Source organism: Ambystoma mexicanum, chromosome 1p, assembly GCF_040938575.1.
Source record: "Ambystoma mexicanum isolate Mex_15411 chromosome 1p, UKY_AmexF1_1, whole genome shotgun sequence".
NCBI lineage: Eukaryota > Metazoa > Chordata > Amphibia > Caudata > Ambystomatidae > Ambystoma > Ambystoma mexicanum.
Genome location: NC_090921.1, coordinates 1413212764 through 1413230714, shown reverse-complemented (window position 1 = coordinate 1413230714; position 17951 = coordinate 1413212764).

Genomic DNA, 17951 nt, shown 5'->3' with positions numbered 1-17951 from the left:
CAATCCCCCTAACAATAGTTCGACAAGTCTAGGTTCAACGGCACCACTTATTTGCAGACAGAGGTGAATGCTTTAACCTAGATGGCACTCTAGTATTCGTTAGGATGGGAGAGAAAAAGGCAGGGTATGAAATTAACTCGGTACCGACACTTTTACGAACACATGCAAGGCAAATAAGGCAGGGTCTACTGTAGATCGCAAAGTTCAGAGGCCAGGCCCACTCGGAGAGAGGCAAGGTGATATGTCCCAAAATGTATCACAGTGGAAATGCACTTTGAGTCTTTGTCGCAAATTGTTAGAGAAAGTTTGGACCAGTTCAGAACAGAAAGTTAAGAAGGCTTGGAGGCGACCCAATGGATAGGCGAGGATTAAGACACCTCACGCTAACCGACACAAGGGAAGCCAGGCGGACACGGTACCTTGTATGTGGAGAGACAGCTCCGGCGGGGGCAGTTGTTCCTGGTGGTGGATGCAAGTCGGGGCTTTGCCAAGAGAAGAGATGCTCTTGTCGTCGAAGGAAAGTTGACGATCGTTGCACCACCAGGGAAGAGACCAGCCACGGAGTGCTCCATCACAAAGCACCACCTTTTGGTCGCGGTACGGGTTAGTGGCTATCCGGTTGCCGGGGTGCTTAGCACGGGCAATTCGACAACTACGCCCTGGAAGCGAAGAAAAAGCAAAGGGGACTGGTTGTTCCCACCAGTCAGGGGAAGAAGACTCTCCAGCCGGGAGATCTCCTCTGTCGTTGGGAAGTGGTGAGTCGGTTCAGCAGGGCTCCACCGGAGGTGTCGTCGTTGCAGGTCGGCTCAGCTTTACCCTCGTCAGATTCTTAGGTCCTGTGGCGACTTCTGTAGATCCAGTCCCAAAAGCCCTGCTTTTATGCAGAAAACCCCCATTCATTCAGCCTAGCTGTCAATCAAAACACGCTAAGTGGTGAGCGGGTGGCTCACCACTTGGGCCAATCACACCAGAGTGCGACTTGAGTTGGCAAGGCAACTCAGTCCAGGGTGCCTAAATCCCCTCCCACACCCCCCGTGGTACCCAGACAGAATGGCACCACTTTGGAGGGCCTCTGTGCAGAAGCCCGCCAAAAGTGGAACAAAGGGCTCAACCTTTGGTTTAGGAGTCACAGAGATGAACACAGACGCCATTTTAAAAACCGAGTTCTGGCAGAAAATACCAACCGATAGATTTATTTAACATAAATAAACCGGTGGTATGTTAGAGATTAATGAGAAAGAGTATTAACCTCCAACAATGGGAAGAATCCCATAGAGTTATATTCGGGGTTGAATATAACGAGTAGTTTCCACTGCCAACAACCAAAACTCGACGAGGGGGGACGGGACAGTGCCCCCTCGAATAACAGACCCAGGAGTAATCGAATTACCCCTATTAGTACGTCCACAATAGGATGGTTTGTACTAGTTCTGTTAGTAAATTTAGGTCTAGTAAAGCCAATGGTGATTTTACATGCCCTGGTAGACAGTAGTCAGTCCCAGGGTATGGAGTCTATGGTGGGGATCCTCTAGGACGCCCCAGTGTTACGGCACGGAGGGTGCGGTGTAACACACATAGTAAAACCTATGAGACCTTATGGAGTAAAAGACCCCATAGCCCATAGAACAAATCGACATTCAAAGGAATTAACCACATTCATGTCCAAGAGTGGGAGAAAAAGAGTCTCACTCTTGGCAGGATGGAAAAAAACAAACTCCAGAAATCCAGCAAAGCTGCTGGGGGACTCACAAGGTTAGGAAATTCAGCCTAAACAGAGAATTCTCCCTAACACTACCAGCACATTTCGAGGATGTTGTTTATTTGAATGTTGGGTATGTTGCAGTTTTTAAGCAAAATGTTGTATGCTTCTGGTAGGGGTTTGTTAACATTAATCAGATTGAGTTTCATTCAAGTTTTGGGAAGTTTCAGACTTAAGACATGATGTGTGAATTTCACGCACATCCACTTGTAGAATTAAGCAATGTTTCATATCTACTCCTCAAAAAAGGACACAGTCATCAACAATTTTGGAAAATAATAAACACCTTTTTATATTAAACATGACGGTGCCGGTGCTTCCATGGCAACTCTGCCTGCCTGGACCGCTGCGCCCGGCAGGGTCAGACCTGCCAGGCGCAGCATGCCCGGCATGTAAGCCAAACCGCCACACTTGAAATAAGGCCTTTTTTCTATTAGCTGTCACACCCATAATCATTATAAAACACATGTACAACTAATGCACAAGTGAGGACACGTGCCAGCGCCCTGTCTCTGTGAAATGTGCTCCTATCAACTGCGTGGTTGCTGAGAACCTGTTATACATTTTTGTTAGGTGCGTGCTGCCGACACTAATGTATGCAAAGAGGCTGGACAGCACATCTGTGTGCCACTGTCCAGCCCCTCCTGAAATTCACAAGTCACCTTCGAGAATTTTGTGACCTGCACATTTCTAAAAATAGCACATTCTCTGCACCCCATTAATTTGCACAATTTTTCGAGAATCTGCCCCAAGGTGTCTGATACATATACCTGATATTTTCAGATATGCTCTGTATTTGTGGTAAGCGTGCAAATATATTTTGCAATTGCTGTGACACTAAGGATGTCCAGCTATATGGGATTTCAAAGGTTATACTTACCTGTCTATATATATATATATTTATATATATATATATAGACGATTTATATATATATTCAGTGAAAAAACTTTGTTAAAGGGATGTTATAGTTCCAAATAAAACCGAAAAACCCCATAAATTTGCAAGTTATTGTAAGCTAAGCAACCATAACTCGCCCCACCACCGTGCACTGCTAAGACTAACACCCAGGACATCAAAGATGACATCACAAATGTCAGTGATGACATCACTGATGACATCACATGTGCATTTACTTTTCACGAACAGTCTGTACAACGGATTCCTATTGTAATGTTGATAAAAAAAGTGTCAAGGATCATTGGAATAAATATCATGAGGTACGTAGTGCATTAAGCAATGCATTGATACAAACAGCATTCTATTATTAAATGTTTTCCAGTATACTAAGGTACACATGTAGAAACATAGGCATTGTGTGCAGCAGACAGGATGGAGGTGCAATATTAATAATCTTGCAATGTTAAATACTAACATTATAAATGCTTTCTTATTAGAGTTTTGCATACTGTAAAAATTTAATAAGTACCTAAAAAAAACCCACTTAAAACATAATTGCATTATTTCAAACAAATCACAAACAGACAACAACATATACAAATATGAGCATATACAGGGAAAGTGAAGTAAACAAAAAAACTGCAATATTACCTGACAATATTCATAACCTAACTGATTATCTTCATGCACAGAAATGATTGCTCTGCTTCAAAGCTACTACTTCCCTATGTATAACTATCATATGAGGTGACTGGACTCTAAGGAAAGTAGGGTGAGTACAAATATGAGCATATCCAGAGAAAATACAGAAATAAAAAAACAGCAGAACAATAAGAAAGTGTTGATAACCTTACTGATTATCTTCATACACACAAAGCATTGCTATCGTTCAAGTCTGTGTTTTCCCCTATGTATATGTTTCATATGCTGTGAGTGGACCCCGAGTGAATTACTGTAAGAACATATTTGCACTATAATTCTATAAATATAGTACTTATTGAATTTTTAAATCCTGACTGTTACTGGCCTAGATATGTCAGTAAATGAAAAAAGAGGGAGCCAGACATGAGATGTCATCTTTGATGTCCTGGGTGTTAGTCTTAGCGGTGCACGATAGTGGCGCAAGTTATGGTTGCTTAGCTTACCATAACTTGCGAATTTCAGGGGTTTTTCAGTTTTACTTGGAACCATAACGTCCCTTTAACAACGTTTTTTCACTGAATTTCATAGGTTTTTAGTAGCGCAACTTAACCATAACGTCCATTTAACAAAGATTTTTTATTGAATTTCATAGGGTTTTAGTAGCACAACTTAACCATAATGTCCCTTTAACAAAGTTTTTTACTGAATTTCATAGGTTTTTAGTAGCTCTACCTAACCATAACACCCTTTTTACAGAGTTTTTTCACTGAATATAGATATACATAGCATGAATTTAATAGGTCTTTACTAGGATTCCCTTAGTTTATATACATGTAACAAAGAACATACGGAACCCCCTGCTAGTGATTTTGTTGTCCACGGACTGTGCGTATGTCCGCGGACGGACGCGGTTAACATCAACACTATCCAAAAACTCAGGGGGTATCTTACATTGTTGTATTATACAATAGAAACACTGAACAAGTTCAAAAAGCAGCACATAAACACATTATGTGTAATAATAAATAAGAAGTGGAAACTGTATATGTAAAACATTAACCATCCATTTAAATAGCATATGCACCAGAATGGAATATACCAAAACAAAATAAATATGCCTCCAACATAATTACCTCACAGAAACTGCACAGCAAAAAGCAACAACAGACCTACACAGCAGTAACAGCAAAACATACCAAGAAATTAGTAAGTACGCTACATTTATTTTATATATTTATAAACTTTCTGGATCAGGTACACTTAAACTAATATTTTTTTTTTTATATAGAAATGTCCAGTACTTTGGAATGGCTGGAAGAAAATTTCCCATGGGATGAAATGAGTGAAGACAGTGATACTAATGGTAGACACAACATTCCTCTATATTAGCCAATTAATCACCATTACTTTATGTGTACTTAACACTTTTTGTTTAACAGACCATACAGACACTAAAAATAATATACCAAGAGAGACATTAGAAAATCCTCTGCAGCGAATGGAACTAAAAATGGATAGGTTAATGAAAAATGTCATTACTTTAAAACACTTTGTGGAGGACCACATAAAAGAAAACATTAAATATCACTGTCCCACATGTACCTGTTCCCCCTCACCATGTCCCAGTCAACTATCCACAAACCCTCCCTTGCAAGAAAAACGTTATGATGAGACTATCCCTTCCTCCCCTCCCATCCATTTTGTCCAAACCCCTAATTCCCCAGTATTTGTTTCAGTTTCTGCTTCCCCCTCTCTCTTGTAATTTTTATACTGTTATCCAATAATACAATCTTAAGTGTGTTGTTAGTATATTCCTCTGTGTCTTATTTTTTATAAAAAGGCAGTTAGGTTGACCGCAGACAGCGCGGGTGTCCGGTATGTCCGCAATTAACCAAAATGGGGGTGTCCTAAGGACACTCTACCTGTTCGTACTGTTCGCAATCAAAATGGAGGTGTCCTTAGGACACACAAGATGTCCGCCTGTCCGCAATAAACCAAAATGGGGGTGTCCTAAGGACACTATACCTGTTCGCACTGTCTGTAACTATTCAAATTAAGGTGTCCTAAGAACATCCCCCCTGTTTGCAATGTCCGCAACCAGAACGAATATGTCCGTAGAAGACATATCCTGTCTGTCTGTCCGCAATGTTCTGACGCACATTTATTTTATTCAGGGACTTGGACACTGTCCGTAGAACACCCGCGCACATGTGCACCACACCCGTGGCTCCTACGAACATCACGCCTGTCCGTAACTGTCCGCTGGCATGTGTGTCACACTTTTAATTAGTTTGGGGACAGAAACATTGTCCGTAGAACACCGGCATGCATGTACACAACTGACCTCGCACATTTGCTGTCTTACAGACAGCCGTCCCATTACCAAACATGTCCGCAATGTCATCATGTGTCTGCTCCCACGCTGAGCGCGTGTCCTTGTTCGTGGACAGTATCTGAGCCCCCGAACATGTAAAAAGTGCTTTTGTGAGCAATCCAAGGTATTTTCCAGTAAAAGTTCACCATTGGACATGTCCCAGACAATGTCCCTGGCGATCTACATACTTTTTGGACATTTGGGGGCCCTTTCTTGCTGTTCGATGTGTCTGTGGACAGCGTGGGTATCTGTGGAGTGGGCACCTGCACCCCTATAAAAGGCCACGCCCCAAAGCTGATCCTCATTGTGCTTCTGGCTACCTGACAGAGCATTGATCCTCACCTGCATTGCCTGCATTGCTGGTGACTTCTGCCTGCTCTTCTCCAGATGGCAACCATGGCTACTCCGGCTCATCAGCACCCTCACCCCCTCCACCACCACCAATTCCCCAAGGGCCTGCAGAGGGGAAAAGGCATGAGGATTCAGAGGAGAGTGATGAAGAGGATGAAAAGGATGAGGTAGTGGACGCCCCTACTACTAGCACTCATCATGAGTCTTGGGTGTGGTGGTTATTTACCACTCTTGATGGAGTGCCAAATGCTTGTTCAAACAAGGTGATCTGCACTCAGTGCAAGATGGTGCTGAGTCGTGGAAAGCCTGGTTCGTATAGCTAAGGTACTACATCAATGAAGCGACACCCAACATCGTTCCACGGTGGGGCTATTCATAAGGTTGTACCTTGCGAGAAAGCTAGTAGGTTGAGTTCCTCTGCAGCGTCCTCTGTTTCCACTCCTGCCACCACAAGAGACACTCATGTGGGACAGCACATCCCTCGCAGGCCATTCATGATGCTGTTGACCCTTACCTTTCGAGGGTCACAATATTGTGCATGTACTGCGATGCAGTACTCTGCAGTGGGAGAACCTTCAGAGTGCTTTGGAGACTGCGATCAAGGATCATGAGAAGAACTACCCGCTACCTGAATAAGGCCCACCCAACATCTTCCTCTCTCCACATGCCCTTTCTTATCCCTGTGGTTGGTGTCCCTTCCTTCCCCTCCTTCCCCTCCTTTCCTTGTGTGTTGTGTTTAAAAAACCCAAAAATATATAAAACAACAACCCCCACCCCCAAAAAAAGGCTCTTTTCAGAGCTGCTTTTCACAGTCTTAAAATAGAAGTGCCAAAATAATTATGCAGGGTCCTGTGCATTTTTTTAAAGTTTGCGGAAAGTGCGCAAACATTTAATTTTTTGGGTGCTGCCCTATCAGAACCATTGCACTTTTCTCTGGGAGGAAGTGGTGGCTCTGAAAAGAACCTTTTTGTGGTGTTTTTTTGTGTTTCGAAATCTACAAATGGTCAACACCTACTGTAAAATGGAGTGCTATAATTCCAAAGAAGGTCGCAATGCATTTTGTATATTTTGCAGAAAAATCTGATTACCAGCATAAGCACGATGTACTCCATCTCTGTGATAAATATGTGTGCTACGAAACATAATATTTTCATTGTGGAAAGAGGACATGCCAACATCTCTCAAAAGGGCACAAACAGCCTTATTGACATTGTGCCTCGCTTTCTCCATTTGTGGACCAAATGAAGAAGAATGCAGCCACGTTTGGCAAATACGAGAAAAAATTACTTGGAATTTGGAAAAATGTCCATGTCCTTGCCAAGTCCTTCTTTCATTGCAAATTGCAAAGAGATTCCAGAGACATGTCCTAAACTGTTCCCTCCACAATGAATAATAATAATGTCTCGATGACACTGTGTCACCAAAGTAGCACAAAGAGGTACCAAATCCAGCCACTTCATTCCACATACTCCATGCCAGTGCACTTCCACATGAGAGAATCCAAGATGTGCAGCCACTCCATAGCTATCAGCTCTCCTCTCAGGAAAAAGACTTTCTGACAAACTCTCTCCTTACACATCACTTCCAGTAGACCTTATTGACCAATCCCTTGCTCTGCTCAGTCTCATTTGCATGCCTCTCAACCCCAAAATCCCTGTATGTAATATGCGCCGTGTCCACAGACAAATCGAAAAATCTGAGAGTGGAATGAAAATGTAAATAGTGTTCCCATTTCCCCTTTGAGGTTGGCTCTGAAAAGAGCCTTTTTTTGTTTTTTTAAGATGCTTCAGAAACACTTTTTATTTTGTATTTTTTTCTTATTTTCCTCAAAAAATCTTCATATTAACTTTTCCAAAACAATCCTTACATTCCAAAAAAGCATAACATTTTCCAAAAAAGATAAACACATACCATCTTCTTTAACATAATCAACCTTAGCAGAGTCAATGTTGTCATTATTACAAAAGAATATGCCAGCTCTAAGCATAAAAGCAAACATGCCTTGGTTAATTACACACCTAGCAATATTATGCTGAGGACAAAAAACAGAACTATTGTCCCATATTGCCCTAGGTACTAAACCTGAAAAAATTACCTAAGCATTTGGAAGTAATGTAATTACTGTCTCAAACAAGTTTTCTAAATCTTTCAACAAAGTAGGGGCACTGACATAGCCCAAATGCAAAGCACCACAGTGCAAAACGACCACATGTGGACTGTTCACCCTGCCCATATCTTCACACACGTGTACAATTGACTGTACATTGAAACCAGGCACAGTGCTCCACACCACATCCACACCTTTAATATCAAAATTGTTTGCCACATTCCTGCATTTAGCATACTTCTCCAAACCATGCACAAAAATATCTCCAACCACTAACACCCTGACCTTCTCCACCTCTGCCATCTTCACTACACATAGCCTCTTTCAATATAACCGACAACCTCAATACCTGATTGGCTGATCCCTACAGTCCTATTTCCATGCCAGATATGTTGGGAAGTCCCGTATGTGGCACGCCCTGTCCACGGACAGCCGCAGTGTCCGTGGAGCATGTAACAATGGGGCAACCCTTCTACCCTTTCCACTTCACTCTCTGCACCATTTCCTAATTGGCTACTGTTAAGCAGTCACACAACCATCCACCAATCACATGCAAGAACTCTACATCTAACTCCATCATGACAGATGAGCACTTTAGATGTACTATTGATCACTCTCAGTACAATTGGTCTGTGACTGTAAAGGACCTACAGCAACAACTACTATAAAACTCACCAAGGTTTCTACTGGCAGATTCATCCACATCCACATGCATGAACACAAACTACAGGTATGAATATTTTCTGCACAGTACATGTACAGCTCTTGTATGAATGCATATAAACAGAGTAACTGCCACCCTGTATAACCTGTAAAATAAACTTACTGTTATTTCTCCCATCTGCTATCATCAAGTGTCAATTGAAAAGCTGTCTGCTCTCCGAATTTTTGTTTACACACACAACTATCAAAAAAAGTGTAATTTCATATTAAACAATGAGAGAAATAACTGTATAATTGTGGAAAAAAGCTTTTAAAATGACACACAGCCAGAATGCGTACATGCATCTTTATTCAAGCACACAGATAGACAATATCATAAGAAAGGCTCCCACCTGAAACAACACCATCGCCTCTACATCAAATCCTTATGCTTTATTTCCCACACCTTCACAAATGCATACAATGTATGCTTTTTTGTACAATTCCTGCCATTTACCCTGTAAAAATAGCAAAAAAAGGATATGTTTATTTCTTCTATCTCCTAACATCCAAAAACACAGCCATAAGAAGCCAAGTGTGCTCTGTACACTTACTATTATACTCATTTGTAAAGCATGTTCAACTAACAGATTCTAAGTAAAATATACAGGATGCACCAAGGGAAAGGAAAGTGTATGGACATACAATACTCAGTTATCAGAAAACACTAATACTGCAAAAACAACAAAAAATCAATGTCTACATTAACAACAGTGCTATAACCACACACATTTACTAACTTCTTTCTTTTACAATTACAGTGAAGAACACTCTCCTGAAAAGCAGCAGTGTCTGAACTAAAAACACAAATTTAGAAGAAACCTACTCTTTCCATACAAAAAAGTGCAATACTATGTCATGGGTTTTGACCCATGTTGAATCAATAGACTGGGTAGATGTGGGGATGAGCTGTCACCGCCCATTATTCTATCCCAGAAGAAAACTAAATCAATAGACTGGGTGGATGTGGGGATGAGCAATCGCCGCCCACATTCACGCCAGAATAGGAGAACTGCGCAGTTGGCACGAGACCACTCCAAAGATACAACCTTCTTGTGGGGGGGTTCCACATCACCACTCTACTGTGAGGATGCCATCAAAACAATGTTAAGCAAGGGTCCTATACTATCAAGCAAAAGACCACTCTATTGAAATGCAGTAGTTCAAGGCAACTCAAAAAAATGCATGCAGTACCCGCTTTGGACTCAAGGCGGCGCTAGCGGTCTAAACTCTGACAGGAGAACTGCTACTTCAGAAGCTAATCAGCCTTCTGTGACAATTGGGACTTCAAAGCTTGTTAGGTAATGGAAGATCTAACCACCTGCTGTTTCCAGAGACAATCTGATTTGATTAACAGGCCAAAAGGCTGGGAAACCTTCTCACCACAGAAAGCCCAGGATATCACATGGTCATGCTAACCAAATGCAAAGTGGGCCCCCTGGTCTGTTGACCTCAGCTTGCTGGAGCCCACACAAAAGACCTTTTCCCTTGAATAGGATATGGTGATGATTTTGACTGTTTCCTGTCAACAAAGATCTGCCAGCCAGGAGAGACATGTGATCACTGTTATCCCCAAACTTTGGGGGCGGACTCAAACACTGCAGTACTTTGAATTGAAAGCAAATATATATTTTACAGAAATACTGATAACTCTTGGTAACCAGATGACAGAAATGTGAAATTTGGGGATCCTTAAAATGAAATCTTTGCCCACAATTCAAGCCCAAACTCCATATTCTGGGGCAAAACCCCGCTATTTATTGATACTCCAGACCCTGTGTTTAAGCTAGAGACATGGGAATTTACTGGAGTATGTATGGACAGGCCGTGTATATGTGTATAATTTTTAATGAAAAACCAATGTTGCATAACCCACTAAAATCGAAAATAAGTTGCCATTTCTTTACCTAAGCTCCTAGAAACGCCAGAGTCGGAACAGTGCCTACCTCATGTGATATATGATGTGTGTAGGTGATGTAAAAACAACTGTGTAGTTGGGAAAGATGTATTTGGATCAAATATAGATTTGTGTGTAAAGATGACAGCGGAGGGCCCTCTGGCCATAAAATCTACCTCATCACTCTGACTCACAACTCAGTTCCCCAATCATGGGAGAGGGGAGAATTGGGCCAATGACAAGTAGAGAGGGGCAGGCTTAGCTAGGCCCAGGCACACACCCATTTTCAAAACACATAAAAGCAGACAGTGCAGGACAAGTGGGGATCCCTTTTTCACTTTCCGCGGGACGCTCTGCCGGGAGACTTCAGAATTCAATCCATCAATCTTCAGAGACCAAGACTTTACTTCAGAATTTGTAAAGAACAGGCCTAACCCACAAGCTGAGTTCTCTTCAGCTGGCCTCAAAATCATTTGCAGACTATTCACAGCCGGGCTGAGCTGTTGATTCTGGCCTGAAACCCTGCGCCAGAAAGATCCAGAAGCAGTGCTGTACCCAGAGAAAGCAGAGACACCCAGAAAGCAGACCAGAGATCCAGAGAACCACAGGCCGCTGTATCCGGGGAGCTGACCCAGACGCTGTGAGCAGAACCGGTGCCTGACAGACCCAGCAGAGCGGAGCTGACCCAGGCACTGCGCGCAGAGACTGTCCATGGCGAGGGAACCGCAGCCAATCCTGACCCGATCCGTGGCGAGATCCAGTCCTTTCAAAGCTAGGAGTGAGTACTTAGATCAGATTGTGACAGAAATAAGCTCTTAGTTAAAATAATTTAATCCAACTATTTTTATCTGATTAGAACTGTCTCCTAGAAATCGTGTCACCTGTCATTTTCAAAGCTGTCACCTGTCAATTTGAGTTACTTCAAATCCGAAAAACGACCTTTACAAAATCGTTCATATCCCTGGAACCGTTTGTCCTAGGAACTTGGTTTAACTTTCCTCTGAAAGCTTAGCTTTCCAACGAACCTAGAACCGACTTGCTAACTCGAATTTTGCCGCGATTTGCGATTTGGCCTGATTTCTTTACCTGTAAAAAGATAGCAGCTTTTTGCTTTCCTTTGCTAAAAATGTGTTTGCCTCTTAATAACCATCCCTGAATCATTGCTAAAGTGAGCCTGAGCTCATCCCAAGTATCTCTCACTCACCCTGAACCTCCTAATGGGAATTAAAATCATTTTTAGCATATTTCTCACTTCATTGCCACCACATTCAAAGCACTTGGGCCTGTGTTTTAAAACTCATACTGGTTTTCTCTAAGCTTGCTGGGGTGGGAATTGAATTTCGTATTGTATTTGATTGCATTCCTGAGAACTGTGTGTGTTACTTCCATCTCCTTGCATTGCATATAGGGGGGGGGTGAATTGCCACCAGGGAAAAAGTGAACATATGATATCTTGTGAAACCATATTAGTTAGTTTCTGTACTGCATTTTCATTCAACATTGCATCCATTTGAAACCATAAAAGTATTTTCGCTGCCTTATCCATCCTACACCAACTCCTCATTGATTGTAAAGAAGTGTGCTAGTGTCAGATTACTCATTGTTGATTAACATTATATTTATAAGGGCGATATTGATTATTAATTTATTATAAAAGCGTGGTATCTATATTTTGTTTTATTTCTCAAATAAACCTTTTAAACTTGCAAAACAGAACTACCTCTTGGCTCAGTGGGGTCAGGGGGATTCTAAGAGAGGGATGTTATATAGGGGTAGTCATCCAGAACTCATGAACTGGACATAAAGATATATCAATAAGGGTTTCCATTCAGTATCCCAGACTAGGCATTGACTTAGCTGTAGTGTTGAATTGAATCCTCTTACAAATACCATAATGTTTTAACTGTAACTCAAACACACTAGATTTCTAGTATTGTAGAACAAACAAGTATATTCACCCTGTACCATTAGATTTACTATTAGTGCTTCCCCTCACGAGCTGCATACTTTGTATTGTCATCTGAATCCCAGTATAGTAAGACACAAATACAAGAATAGCCTACCCACCGTGATGTAGCTGCCAATTGCACAATCACACACCGCCACATACATCCTTACCATCATGCTCAGACACTCATGCACAAAGGACACATACACTGCACAACAGCCCAACCCACACTTTCTTTTTTTCTCCAACAGACCCCAAAGAATGCCTACCAAAAAGAAACTCCATAGAAAGCAACACAGAAGTAGAGCAAATCAAAATAAAAGTGTCCAAAATAAGCATCCATCTCTAGCAGAATGTGTACAAAAAGTTCAAACAAAACAGCTAATACAGCCATTAAGCGAAACAAAACAAGCTTCCAGTACAGAAACTTTGCCTCCTCTTTTAAAATGTAAAACAAAACAAAAAGTGATTAACAAGACTTCAGCTACCACTATTGCTAACACTGCACCTATAAATCTTGATGTAGTGGCAAGTAAGCATACCAAAATATTTTACAAAAAATATTCCGCAACAGAGTCCTTCAGAACCTTATAAAATAGGAGAGAAATCATGCACAACACTTAAAACCTACCGTAGAAAATTAATCCTAGAATCACTCATAGACAGTGTAATCCTTCTCGAAAGGAAGTTATTTATTTTAGTTTTAAACAGAATGAAACCACTAACAAAACTAACTACTAAACTACAAAAAAGACTTCTGAATATCCGGAATATCGACAAAAATAGCTTCTTAAACATCTGTGGAGGTGAGTGAAGTCACACCACGAGCACAGAAACATATTTTAATGAAGAAGCATACAAACAAAAGCAAACAAACCCAACTGACATAAATAGCAGTGGACGAGGGTGTGAAAAACTTAATAATACCATTATGGAACAAGAAACGTTGCTCACAAAAATATCCCCAGAAAACTCAGTATCACCTCTCCATTCCACTGAACCAAAACATCCAGTCTACAAATGGCCGTGCACATCAATGTGTAACATTGCCAAAAAATATTTCAAAACTTTACGCCAGTTCCTCAACCAGTATGTAAAAAGCAAAGACAAATTCAAAATGAAGCTACTACAAAATATGGAAGCCTGTCCAGTGCGCAAATACGCAGGACTACAAGGACATTAATTAGCCTGCATTTTAGAACCTATTTGCAAAAGCACCTTCCATCATATCAAAATGATATCAACACATCATTCAACTATAAGAAATCTGGTCCATAAACTCTACTATGCTAAAAGTCCTGCTTTAAAAAACAATCTTCTACATGGTACAGCCAAACAACTACTCGAAGAAATAGAGCATATCCAGAGAAAATATTTTGGAAGTGAAAGCCACTTACAAAATGCAATAGGTTACAACAAACTAGCAACTACTGTACAAATAGCAACCTTCTATTACACACATAAATAATAGAAATACTAAAGTTTAAAGGTACATCCGCTGAAGTACCAAACCATGTGTGTGTGTGTTGCTGCACGACTTTTTATAAAAGTATCACAAAAACTGTAGACATAACGTACAAAATAGAATACAATGAAGATTCCAAATGGTTCCAATTAGCTCTCTACCTTATAGCAGAAAACAAATACGAAATGTTTGACCCCTTAATACTTTGCAATTACTGCACTGCAAAACTTGACAACAACCAAACACCTTCACCTGCTATCACAAATAACTTGGAATTATTCCCACTTCCAAAACCCCTGCAACAACTAAATTTATATGAGAGCATCATAATTCAAACAGTGCACCAATTTCAAGCAATAATACGTCTTCAAACAAAAACAGCAGAATCACCTCCCTCTGACTAAAAGGCATTTGTGGGAAAGTAGTTTATTTACCATTAGATCTCAAAGAAAAGGTACACACTATGGGAGTGCAACATCCTATAGATCAATCTTCAATTGTCTTAGTAAATGGCGTACCTACAAAAGACAAAATAATTTGGCAACAACTTCTGGACCTACATAAAGTTAGACAAGCCCAATAATATCTAAAAGACAACAACAAATACTACAAAGAAATTATTATTGAAGAAAACCCGAGAGAAACCATTGAAATAATTCAAGAGTCACCAGAAACTGGTCAATTTCAACTTCTAGATCCTGCTACAGAATCCAATATTTTAGACCATTATACAATTCATCCATTACACTCTAAAGACACCATAGATGATGCACTGGAAATGTACCAAATGCAACAAGTGAAAGGGTCTCCAGTCAGCATATGGGAAAAAAGTATAGACGCATGTGCCTTTCCTCTACTCCTTCCTACTGGGAAAGGAGGAAGGTATGATGATAGACCCACACAAATAACACAAATAACAGCATCAGACTATCGCTCTTTACAAATGTATTCTGATGAAAGTGAACTAGCAACTCTATTCTACAGAGTTGCACACACATTAAAATCAGGTACCCATTTTCAAAATATGTCAGCTATGCAATTACTACAAAAAGTTCAAGAAAAAGATGAGGTTTTACAGTCAAGTATTACAAATCTTTTAGCAAACATGCGTGGTATAAAAGAATACTGGTTACGACGTCACGGAGATGTACGCTTATGATATGAAACCTTGGCCCACCCACTTGGTTTGATACATTAAGTTGTGCAGAATATGCATGGGAAGATTTACACGATTTCCTACGCATAGCAAACAAAAACAAAACAAACATAGATATAAAAACACCAGGAGAACTATGCTCTCTAGATCCTGTAAATGTACAAAGATATTTCCATCATCGCTTCATTGCTATGATACACTTTATTTGTAATAAAACTGTTTCTCCCCTCGGAGAAGTACTAAACTTCTTTTGGAGAAAATAATACCAAGCCAGAGGAGCACCACACATCCACATGCTTTTGTAGATTAAAGATGCTCCTAAATTTGGTCAGGAAAGTGATACCACTGTTTTGCAGTTTATCCAAAAATATGTCACTTGTGAAATTCCTTCACAAACAGCACATAGTGACCTTCGTGCACAAATTTTACAATTTCAAAGACACACATGTGGGAAATATTGCCATCGCAGATATAAAAACAAAGGAAAATACTATACCAAATGCCACTTTGGTTTCCCTAGACCAGTTACAGCAACAGGTCAAGTAAACAACTTCATGTCTTCAGTTAGACATATGGCCTCATTACACAGACGGCGGTAAGGGTTTACCGGTACCGGTATTTTACCGGTACCGGTAAATCCTTACCGCCTTACTACAAGGTCCCTTTGCGGGTTGGAGAATTTAACGCCTGCTTTTTGCAGGCGTTAAAAACCAACCTGCAAAGGGACCAGGGAGCGAATTACGGTACCGCAATTTGCGGTGCCGTAATTGGCACCTTCCCCATTCCCATTATGCCCTATGGGGCAAAAATGGGAATGGGGAAGGGCAATGGGGGAAGGGGGAATTACCGCCCCACCAACCTTGGAATAGGGCGGTAATTCCCCTTTCCACCAAGGCGGTGCCGGTATTTTACTGGCATGGACCAAGGTGCTAACCACCGCCGTCCGTGTAATGAGGCCCATAGTGTCAAAAGTAAATCACCTAAGAACACATATTACATAAAAAGAACAGAAGAACCAAAATATATGAATAATTACAATGCAATCATTGCCCTCCTATTGAATGCAAACATAGATGTGCAGTACATTGCAGACAATTCCACTGCAGTTGCACGATATGTCACAGCCTACTTAACCAAAGCAGAAAAAACAGAGCTTCAAGACTTCTGGGATGACATATCATATGACAAAACACTGTCACCGAAATTGTACATCTTAGGCATAAAAATGCTCTCTCATAGAGAATGTGGCTGCTAGGAAGCTGCAGACCATTTAACCGGTACTGCCTTGTACGGAAAATCTGAAAATATAGTATGGCTAAGTCTTGGTCCTGCTAAATGTAGAAAAAGAGTTCTCAAATAATATGAGGACATAGAAACAATAGCCAAAAATGATCTCAACAGCCAAGAAATTTTGAAAAACAATTTTACTAGACACATACTACCCAAACAGGAGTATTACTTTTGAAACCATGTGTCTCTGCCACCGAAAACATCACATACAAAAATAATATAAAACCATAGGAAAATAAAGGTAGATACAGAGTGGCAAATTGTGAAGGCAACTTAGTGAAACTTACCAAACAAAGCTTAATAAATCATATCACACTTTCTTTAAAAACTCCTCAACATAAAGAACTGTATTACATGTCTCTGCTACAACTTTTTAAACCATGGAGAAAAGAAGAAGAGTTACTACATACCTATGACTACTATGAAGACGCTTTCAAAGCAAATGAAAGTACTAGAACAGATATAAACTTTACACACTACAAAACAATGTTGCACAATGAACAGCAACACAAAGAATAACTCCAGGCCCAACTAGATGTGGACACTCCTGACAGTAGTCAACTTTCTGTAACAGGAAGCCAAGAACCACTTGTACAGCCACTAATAGCAAATGAGGCAGAATTAGCCATGGCAGAAGTAGAAAACACCATGGGGCCTCATTATGACCCTGGCGGAAAGTGACTGACCGGACCGCAACAGCGTAAATAGCGTTTCCTCCATTGCACGAAGGAGCAAAGTGCGGCTAATTACGACCCATCGGGCACGAGCATTACGCCATGGCGGAATCCGAAAGGCTGCGATGGCGGAAATGACCCCAAAACGGCCCTTACCGCCGCCGTACGCTGCACCAGGTGCAATACCGCCACCCATCTTAGCGGTCACCGTAATGAGCGGTCACCGTAACGAGCGGGCACCGCAAATTACGGGCACCGTAAATATACGGAAACGGAAGTAAAAGCATGTGGCCGGAACGGGAAACAGCACGCCGCACAACTATAAAATCCGAATCCCAACACAACCATTAAAAATCCGACCCTGACACACATCCCAACCCGTTAGCAACCCCAGTTAAAAAAATAAAAATGGGAAAGGTAGCCAAGAAAGCGTGTGATCGCAAGCGGCAGGTACACTTCTCCCGAGAGGAACTGACCGTGCTCACCGAGACCCTCCAGGAAAATGCCGCCGTCGTCTTCTCCAGTCAAATGACCAGGACGGCCCTTGCCAACAAGAAGGCCATATGGGCCCTGGTGGCACAGCGCGTAAGTGCGGTGGGGACAACACCCCGCACGCCACAGCAATGTCGCAAGCGGTGGGACGACCTGCGGATCCGCGTACGCAGCATACTTTCTGCGAACAGGAACA